Source organism: Pristiophorus japonicus, unplaced genomic scaffold, assembly GCF_044704955.1.
Source record: "Pristiophorus japonicus isolate sPriJap1 unplaced genomic scaffold, sPriJap1.hap1 HAP1_SCAFFOLD_163, whole genome shotgun sequence".
NCBI lineage: Eukaryota > Metazoa > Chordata > Chondrichthyes > Pristiophoridae > Pristiophorus > Pristiophorus japonicus.
In genome coordinates, this window is record NW_027251310.1 from 938,490 (window position 1) to 948,281 (window position 9,792).

A 9,792-nucleotide genomic window follows, 5' to 3' on the forward strand; every position below is an offset into this window, starting at 1 on the left:
CAGACCCTTGCTCTAAAGTCAGTCGCACTGTTTCCCCAGTCTCCTGTTGATGTTACCAGCAATGAACATTTTGAATCAGATCCCTAAAGCACAGTGTGTAAAATGGGTAAATGTTTTAACAATTAACGTGGGGCTCGCACCCCTGAATCCAAGATTAAGATTCTCATGCTCGACCGATTGACCTAGCCGGGCTTCTGCCAAATGCACCTTTTTGTCGCTGATTGCAGCCAGGCGCCTGTTGGCTCCGCCCCAGATGTTTAAACTTGCTGTCGAGGAACTGACAGAATCCTCTTGAAAGGTGGACCAGGCTCGAGGGGCCGAAAGGCCTACTCCGGCTCCGAATCCTTACATGTTTATGATCTTATAACCTTTCACAGGAGAACAAACTCGCCCCTGAGCATGCATGAGGAGAAAGCTCCAGAAAATATTACCACCCGCTGAGCTTTCGCTTGTAAGTGTTAAGTCCTGACCCTGCAGTACAGACTCAGACGAGGCACATGCTGAAGTCAAGGTCACTCTGGACCTGCACCTTTATTTCACAGCTCTCAAGTGCCAAACTTGCCTGAGACCTGCCTTTATATACCTGTGTAGAACAGGTATGCAGTGTCTCCTGCAAGTGCACCCCTGGTGGTAACGTATGCTTGTGGTTACAGGTCATATCTAGTTACAGTCGTGTATAGCATGGTAAGATACAGTTATATACAGTAGTGTGAGATACATGACATCGAACTCCCCCAAGGTCTTATTGTCTTTATAGATTCAGACTCTCAGGTGGTCTACGCTCTCGCGTGGAGCGTCTTAGTTGTGGTTCAGTTGTTTGCCTTGGTGCCTGTTTTTCTTTCAGTGTGATTGCTGGTATCTCGCGTGGGCTGTCTGTTGAGACTGCCCTTTCCTCAGGTTGTTCCCTCTGTCTGTCCAGCAGGTGTGGTGTGAGTTCCATACTGTAGTCTGCCTCTCGTCCTGCAGTATTGTTGGTGAATCTACTTTTTACTTGGTCTACATGCCTCCGACAGGTTTGGCGATTGTCCATTTGTACAATCAGTAGCCTGTTTCCTTCCTTGCCTGTTACTGTCCCTGTACGTCATTTGGGACCCCTGCCATAGTTTAGCACAAGCACTTTGTCCCCTATCTTATTCCACCTCCCCCTCAAATTTAGTTCATGGTACTCAGTTAGCTTCCGGCGCTTAGCCTCAACAATTTCATGCATGTCTGGGAGGATTAACGAGAGCCTGGTCTTTAAGGTTCATTTCATCAATAGTTGCGCGGGGGGAACCCCAGTCAACGAATGTGGACGAGATCTGTATGCCAGCAGCAGTCGCGACAGGCGGCTCTGCAGCGTGGGACCTTGGATTCTGAGCATGCCTTGTTTAATGATCTGCACTGCTTGCTCCGCCTGGCCATTGGAGGCCGGCTTTAACGGTGCCGTCTTAACGTGATTTATGCCTTGGTCAACTATAAATTCTTGAAATTCTGCGCTAGTGAAGCACGGACCATTATCACTGACAAATATGTCAGGAATTCCGTGCATTGCAAACATGGTTTTCAGGCTCTCCACAGTGGTGAAGGTGGTGCTCGAGTTTAAAATGGTGAACTCGATCCATTTTGAAAATGCATCAACGGCTACGAGGAACATTTTGCCCATGAATGGGCCCGCATAGTCTACATGCACCTGCTATCCCGGTTTTTGTGAGCCAGGGCCAGAGGCTTAGGGGGGCCTCCCTGGGGGCATTACTGAGTTGGGCACAAATGGTGCACCGACGGATGCAGAGCTCCAAACCGCGTCAATGCTAGGCCACCAGACGTGGGATCTGGCTATGGCCTTTATTAGGACGATCCCCGGGTGCTCGCGGTGGAGCTCCCGGACAAACGCCTCGCAGCCTCGCAAGGGCATAACTACTCGGCTGCCCCACATCAGGAAGTCTGCCTGTAGTGATTGTTCATGCCTGCGCCTATGGAAAGGTTTGATCTCCTCGGGGCAGGCATCGCGGGTCTCTGCCCTGTCACCAGTTAAAACGCATCTTTCGTCCAGGCTCTGATTTGGTGCGACATCATGGGCGAACCTGTGGATTCAAAGGCACTGATTGCCATGACCATCTCACAGTCCTGTTCGTCCGAACCTTCTGTGGTCGCCAGGGCTAGCCTGCTAAGCGCATCGGCACAGTTGTCTGTGCCTGGTCTGTGCCTTATTGTATAGTCGTAAGACTCCAGCATGAGTGCCCACCGCTGAATGCGTGCCGAGGCTTTGGCGTTTATTGCCTTGCACTCAGATAGCAGGGACGTGAGGGGTTTGTGGTTGGTTTCTAACCCGAACTTGGCCACGAAAAGGTATTGGTGCATCTTTTTGACATCGTACACGCACGCGAGCTCCTCCTTCTCAACCATATCGTACCCGCACGCCGCCCGCGAAAGTGACCTGGAGGCATAAGCAATGGGTTGTAATTTACCCGCATCATTGACATGCTGTAAAACGCACCCGACCCTGTACACTGACGCATCACATGTCAGAATTAACTTTTTACCTGGGTCAAAAAAGGCTAAAACACTGTTGGAACATAGAAGATTGAGTTCTTTATTGAAGGCGCGTTCTTGGGCGTCCCCCCAAAACCAATCGCACCCCTTTCTGAGTAGCATGTGGAGAGGCTCCAGCAGCGTGCTCAAGTTCTGCATAAAGTTCCCAAAGTAATTGAATAGCCCGAGAAAGGCAGGCAGTTCCGAGATATTCCAGGGCCTGGGTGCCAGACGAATTGCTTCGGTTTTTGATTCTGTTGGGCAGATTCCATCAGCGGCAATCCTTCTGCCCAAAAATTCAACCTCAGGCGCGAGAAACAGACACTTGGATTTCTTAACTCTTAGGCCTACTCGATCCAATCGACTTAGTACTTCCTGCAAATTGCGGAGATGGGAGTCGGTGTCCCTGCCCGTGATGAGTTTGTCATCTTGAAACACAACCGTCCCCAGGATGGACTTCAGCAGACTCTCCATGTTGCGCTGGAATATAGCAGCTGCCGACCTGATGCCGAATGGGCATTGATTGTACATAAAAAGGCCTCGATGTGTGTTGATGGTGGTGAGTAGCTGAGACTCTTCGGTCAGTTCTTGCGTCATATACGCAGATGTAAGATCTAGTTTCGAGAAAAGTTTTCCTCCAGCCAACGTGGCAAATAGGTCCTCTGCTCTGGGCAGCGGGTATTGGTCCTGTAGGGAGACTCTGTTATGGTAGACTTGTAATCCCCACAGATTTGTACGGATCCATCAGGCTTCATGACGGGGAGGATGGGACTTGACCAGTCGCTAAATTCCACGGATGAGATAATGCCTTCCCGCAGGTCCAGTTCGTGTTCAATCTTTTCCCTCATCACATAAGGCACAGCGCTAGCCTTGTGATGGACTGGTCTGCCATCCTGTGTGATGTAGATTTTAACTTTAGCCCCTTTGAAGGTACCCACACCTGGCTGAAAGAGATGTTCAAAACGACTTAGAACTGCAGAGTAGTGTGAGATATATGACAGTAAGGTGAACGTGTGAACGGCCGCACTGCGGAAACATCTCCACCTTCAGCACCAGGTCAGACGGAGATGCTGAGCGAGCAGGTGAACTGCAGAATCCCACTTTTTAGGAGCTGATCGTTGTGCCAAGCAAATGAGTTTTGCTTAATGACTAAAAATAAAAGGTGCTAGAAGTGGGATTCATACCCAAACTTTCAGAGCAGACTGAACACAACAGCTTAGACCGCTCGGCTGTCCTGACTATCCAGTGCTGTGTATGGCCACCTGCAGGTTGATTTTGAACTTTTGTGTCTTGTCACAAGAAATAAATGAGGGCAACAGGTGTTTCTCTGACTGACACCGGGGAAACAGTGAGACAGACCTTGGAGCAAGGGTCTGGTTGTTGCCAAACAGCAAAGAAAATAATAATTCCAGGATTACCCAAAGGAGCAGTGACCTCGACGTGATTTGAACACACAAGCTTCTGATCTGGAGTCAAACGCGCTACCGTTGCGCCACAAGGCCTGCACAGGGAACTTGAGATATTCGTCTATATGAAGATTCCGCAATACAAGGGGCTTTAAAATCCCTGCCCATTCCCACCAGGTATCAGAAGAAGCGCTCACCTGCCAGTCACCGTATGTTTTTTGTTTCACTTTTGTGTTGTTTTCATGGGAAAGCATCATTAATTAACCCGTCATCTTCTTTTGTACAATGAAAGAAATGCTGACTGAGGGACAGTCGATATTTCAATCATTTGTTCTGTGCTTTGCATGTTAACTGTTCAACCATATCCCATTTTAGGAGTCTGGTTCAAAATCCTCATCGCTGGCGACACCAGGAATCTGGGGCAACTTTTGTCAAATTTAACAGCACCGGTTATTCCGACACGCCAAGTTCCCTGGTGGATCCATTTTCTCTCGCGAAAAATTATCTTTTTATTGGTGAAATAAAGAGCAATTAAGGAATAAGAGAGCCCTTTTGCAAGGAGAATAAATAGCAAATGCTGGAAATCTCAGCAGGTCAGTTAGCATTTGCCAGGAGACAAGACTCGCCTCCGATTGTTCCCCTATAGGAAATTTCAACACGATGTTCTCGCCCAGCATCGAACCGGTGACCTTGCATGTGTAAAGCAAACGTGATAACCGCGACACTACGGAAACCTCTGCACAACTAGCACAACAGAGGGGAGCTGACCAGTGAGCTCCCTCTGTGCTGATCACCAATGATTTTTAATGTGGAAGCAAGTCATCCTCGACTCCGGGGATTACCTAAGAAGAGAGGAGGATCAGGAATGTGTTGGCTCACCTGAAACAACTTCTGTCCCACACTGAAAGTTCTCAATCCTTCTCCTCCGCTGCCCTTTACAGAAATGTCACGTGTTCACTTCCAGATCCTCACAGTGGGGCCACAGAGGCTCCTACCGTCTCCCAGCGATCAGCGAACTCGCCCAGTTTGTAAAATTAAACCCGGGACATGTGTCCGGCAAAGGGCAGGAGAAGCGGGAGAGTGTGTAAGCTCATTCTGTAACAGATAGTAGTGGGGTTATTAACGGCGATTACAGCAATCATTAATCCTCTCACACACCTCAATTATGTTTCTGCGATGAACTGATTGAGAATGGAAAGGGTTAATGCTCGGGATCTTAACCACTCAACCAGGGAACAGCTTCGATAATTTGTATCAATATAAAAATATATATTTATATATGAACCTGTATGTCAACGGCAAGCTGTCTAGACCTCATGGCACAACGGTCGTGAATCTAACTTTGAGCGAGAGAAATTGTTCCACAGTGACACCCATTTCATCTTTTATTCCCTTTTAAACACTAGAAAATGAGATAGGGGGAATAAATAGAGAAATAAAAGCACAGGGATACAGACAAGAGGAAGAGAGAAGGGGAAATACTGTCCCCACCCAGAACTAATGCAGAAACCTCTCTGCTGCGCTCGGGGTGGCCACCCACAGCCTGGATACACTAACGTCCCAACAGCTCATTGACTGTCGGAGTGGGACCGTGCGGTGATTCAGAAGACAGGTCGAAAAAGCAAAGTCACTGATTCGGTCTCACGTGCTTCTCTAATCAAGAGTAGCCACACACAAAAACTTGCTTTTATAATGGCTATACATTACCATTCTGATTGTCAAGCAGTTGGTTCATTGATCTAAAGGTGTGACTTCAGATGAGTCGAAGTTAAATGAAATTTGTGAGAAGTCCTGGCTTCCAATCCTGGATGAGTCCATTATTTTGCCGGCGAGTTTTGAAATTGCATAGAAATTTTGCAAAGGAAGACTTGCATTTCTGCAGTGCCTTTCAGGAACTCATGACGCCCCAAAGCGCTTTACAGCCCTTGAGTTATGTTTGAAGTGTTGTAGTGTGGGGAAAGATGTGCCCAAATCACCCCACACGAATCTCAACTCTTCACAAAGGAGTTTGGTGCAAAAAATCAGGTGCCTCAGGGACTTGGACTTTCTTTGAATGAGTTCTGCTTGTACCTGCATTCAAGCTTGAAACAGCAACTGGGCTTCCATCTCACGGGAGCAGCGTGTAGCGGTTAGCGAGCAGGTGACGAGGTTTGGGGTTGATATGCGTCACTTTCAATCTTTGAAATTTCACCAAGCAAAGAAATGGTGAATCCAACTGTCCCTGCAAGCATTTAGTTCCCGTTTAATCACAGGAATATCCGCAGTCAGGAGCTGAAAAGGAATTAATACCTAATAAGGCTTCGGGACAATCAGAATACTTTGTCACAGACAAGGCACCGGAAGGCTGGAAGGTGGATCACACCGGTTGTGGGAGAGCTGGTTGGCGGTGACATGGAAGTGTCTGCAGTGTGCGGGATCAGATTGCTTCCACGCATCCACAATGAATGTCCCACCCTTTATTTGGGAAAGGTGCAACTGAGACTGGACAAGTTCCAACTGGTCGGAGCAATCTGAAGCTTTAACTGACGGACGCCCTGGTTTGGGATGTCTTGCAGTATACACTTGTGTCAGTCTCTGTGGCGCAATGGGTTAGCGTGCTCGGTTGTTAACCAAAAAGTTGGTGGTTTAAGCCCATCTCAGGGACTTCAACTGTTTTCCCCGAGGATACTGTGCCGCACAGTTCCAGGTTGTCATTGTGTGCTTTGGTGTCACGAATATATTCTGCAAACATTGCCAGCTGTGCTGTTATCCAGTGAGTTCCCACTCCAATACTTATATGAGCATTCAGTTCAAGTGTCGAGTTTGAGTGTATACAGAACTGAACATAGATATCAGAAAATTTAACAAGGCTGTGGGACATTGTGTTTTGTTAATATTGAAACCTTAATATGAATAAATCCATTTGTTCTAATATTTAATTAAACGGGTTTTCAAAATGTTTCCGCCCAGTTTCGAACCAAAGATCATTCACGGGTGAAAAAAATGTGGCAACCACTACACTAAGGAAACACTGCAATTGAAGTGATGTTAGGAACATAACCAGAGCTTTCACCTACACAGCTGGCCTACACTTTAGGAGCTGGTTTTATGAGAATAGAAAGACGGTGCTATATTTAGGAAGTCTGTGAGTGTGGCAGGAATTGATCTCGTGTTTCCCAGACTTTACACAGAGGAACAGGAGATGACCATTTAGCAGCAAGTGGTTAGGATCTGGAATGCACGGCTTGAAAGGGTGGTGGAGGCAGACTCAATCTTATCTTTCAAACGGGAGTTGGATCAGTGTCTGAAGGAAAAACAATTGCAGGGCGACGGGGACAGGGCGGGGGAGTGGGACTCGCTGAGAGTCGGCACGGGCTCGACGGGCCGAATGGCCTTCCGTGCTGTAACCATTCCATGATTCTATAAGTTAGTGGCGCATTTCACAGTGAGGTTGGAAGCAGAACATTGCAAAGGGACATGGATTGAGTCGGCAAAACTAGAGGCATCTGATTCAGGAGATTCCGGTGAAGCGGAAATTCGGGAGTTTAATGACTTTGAAACGAACATTTTTGTTTTGTGCAGCTTCGGTCAGAGAAATGTTTGTGAAAGGAATTTTTTGCAGAAAGGGATGCAGCATTTCATCTTCTGTCTTAACACTTCTTTCTGGGTGTCGGGTCTCATTTCCTTTCGATGTTATTCTTCCAGAATGTATATTTGCTTTGGTGTTTCACAATAACCAGACCCTTGCTCTAAAGTCAGTCTCACTGTTTCCCCAGTCTCCTGTTGATGTTACCAGCAATGAACATTTTGAACCAGACCCCGAAAGCAGTGTGTAAAATGGTTTATGGTTTAAGAGTTAACTTGCAGAGCATAGGTAAATTATCCAATTATGGAATCTCCTTCAGTTAGAATTTCTTTATTTGTGCAAAAGAAGATCATCGGTTAATTAACGATGTATTCCCGTGAAAGCAACATAAAATGTAGTTAAAAAGTAATCAACAAACTTGGTGTTCAAACCCGAGAACCTGAGATTAAAAATCTCACACTGTATCAACTGAGCTCGCTGTGCTTCTGCTAAAGCAAACGTTTTTGTCACTGATTGCAGCCAGGCGCCTGTTGGCTCCGCCCCAGATGTTTAAACTTGATGTCGAATAACTGCCAGGATCTTCTTGAATGGTGGACCAGGCTCGAGGAGCCGAATGGCCTACTCCAGCTCTTAATCCTTACATGTTTATGATCATATGACCTTTCACAGGAGAACAATCTCGCCCTGAGCATGCATGAGGAGAAAGTTCCAGAAAATATTCCCACCCGGTGAGCTTTCGCGTGTGAGGCGAACGTGTTAACCGCTACACTGCGGAAACATCTCCACTTTCAGCACCCGGTCAGACGGAAATGTTAAGCGAGCAGGTGAACTGCCGAATCCCACTTTTAAGGAGCTGGTCGTGGTGCCAAGCAAATGAGTTTTGCTTAATGACTAAAAATAAGAAAAGGGATTTGAAACCGCGCTTTAAGAGCAGACTGCAAACTGAACGCAGCACCTTCGACGGCTCGGCCATCCAGACTGTAAGTTCATTTAAATTTTGAACTTTTGTGTCTTGTTACATGAAGTAAATGAGGGCATCTGGCATATCTGTGCCTGACAACAGGGAAACAGTGAGACAAACATTGGAGCAAGTGTCAGGTTATAGCCAAACAGCAAAGAAGTTTGCAACTTTTGAAGAACAATGATCCCGACATGATTTGGATACACAGCCTTCTGATCGGGAGTCAGACACACCACCGTTGCACCACGAGGTCTACAGTGCAAATTGTCCATGTTTGGAAACATGAAGGTTCCTGAAACACAGTTTCATTTACCCTGCATTGGTGCAATGAAAGGGCTTTAAAATCCCCGGCCGCTCCCACCGTGGGTCAGACAGCATCAGAAGCAGTGCCCACCTGTCACTCACCCTCTCACGCCCGCTTTCATCACCTGCTGCCCGCGGACTGCAGCAAATCCAGTTCATCATCATCTTAGGCAGTCCCTCGAAGAGAGGATGACTTGCTTCCTCGCCAAAAAAGGATGAGTTCACAGGTGTTTCAATATTCCAGGTCCTGAAATGTATGTTGAAGGGTGGAAGATGCCTGTGCGTGGATTTTTTTAACGTGTGATGGCCGTTGCACCCCAGCCATCACACGGGCTTGACAGAGCGAGGTCTTGGTCCAGTGGCAAGGGTTAAATAAGACGACTGGAGACCAGCTCTGCTGCACGGACCCAGTGTGCACACATATCGCAGTGTGGGCTGGCCCGTGCTGCCCCTGGGCCCCTGACCCTGAACTCATGCCTCCCCTGGGCCCTGATAACATCCCTCTACAGTCTCTCGCCGCTCCTTCTCCCCGATCTCGCCGCTCCTGCTGTATCTGCCCACGCTCCAATCACTGACCTGGACCTTGATGATGTCACTCTTCGCTGCCGCCGCCCTCCTGCACCAGCTCACGCTGATCCCTGGAATAGTCTCCCGGGACCTCCAAGCTGCTCCCAGGGCCGCTCGCCGTTCCTTTTATGGCCCCGACCTGCCGCTGCTGTTCTCCCGTTAGTGTATCCAGGCTGTGGGTGGCCACCCCGAGCGCAGCAGAGGGATTTCTGCATTAGTTCTGGGTGGGGGCAGTATATTTCCCCTTCTCTCTTCCTCTTGTCTCTATCCCTGTGCTTTTATTTCTCTATTTGTTCCCCCTGTCTCAGTTTCTAGTGTTTAAAAGGGAACAAAAGATGAAATGGGTTTCATTGTGGAACAATTTACTTCACTCAAAGTTAGATGCACTGCTGTTCGCCATGAGGTCAAGGTAGCTAGCCGTTGATATTCAGGTTCTTATATAAACATATATAAATATATCAACATCTATCATAACTGTTTCC

General features: G+C 47.6%; 1 non-coding gene across 1 annotated transcript; it reads right to left on the reverse strand.

Annotated features, from left to right (window-relative positions):
* Window positions 1-3,938: 3,938 nt before the first annotated feature.
* Window positions 3,939-4,010, reverse strand: trnaw-cca (transfer RNA tryptophan (anticodon CCA)). The gene has a single exon. It is a non-coding gene; the product is annotated as a tRNA-Trp (tRNA).
* Between the last annotated feature and the right edge of the window lie 5,782 nt (window positions 4,011-9,792).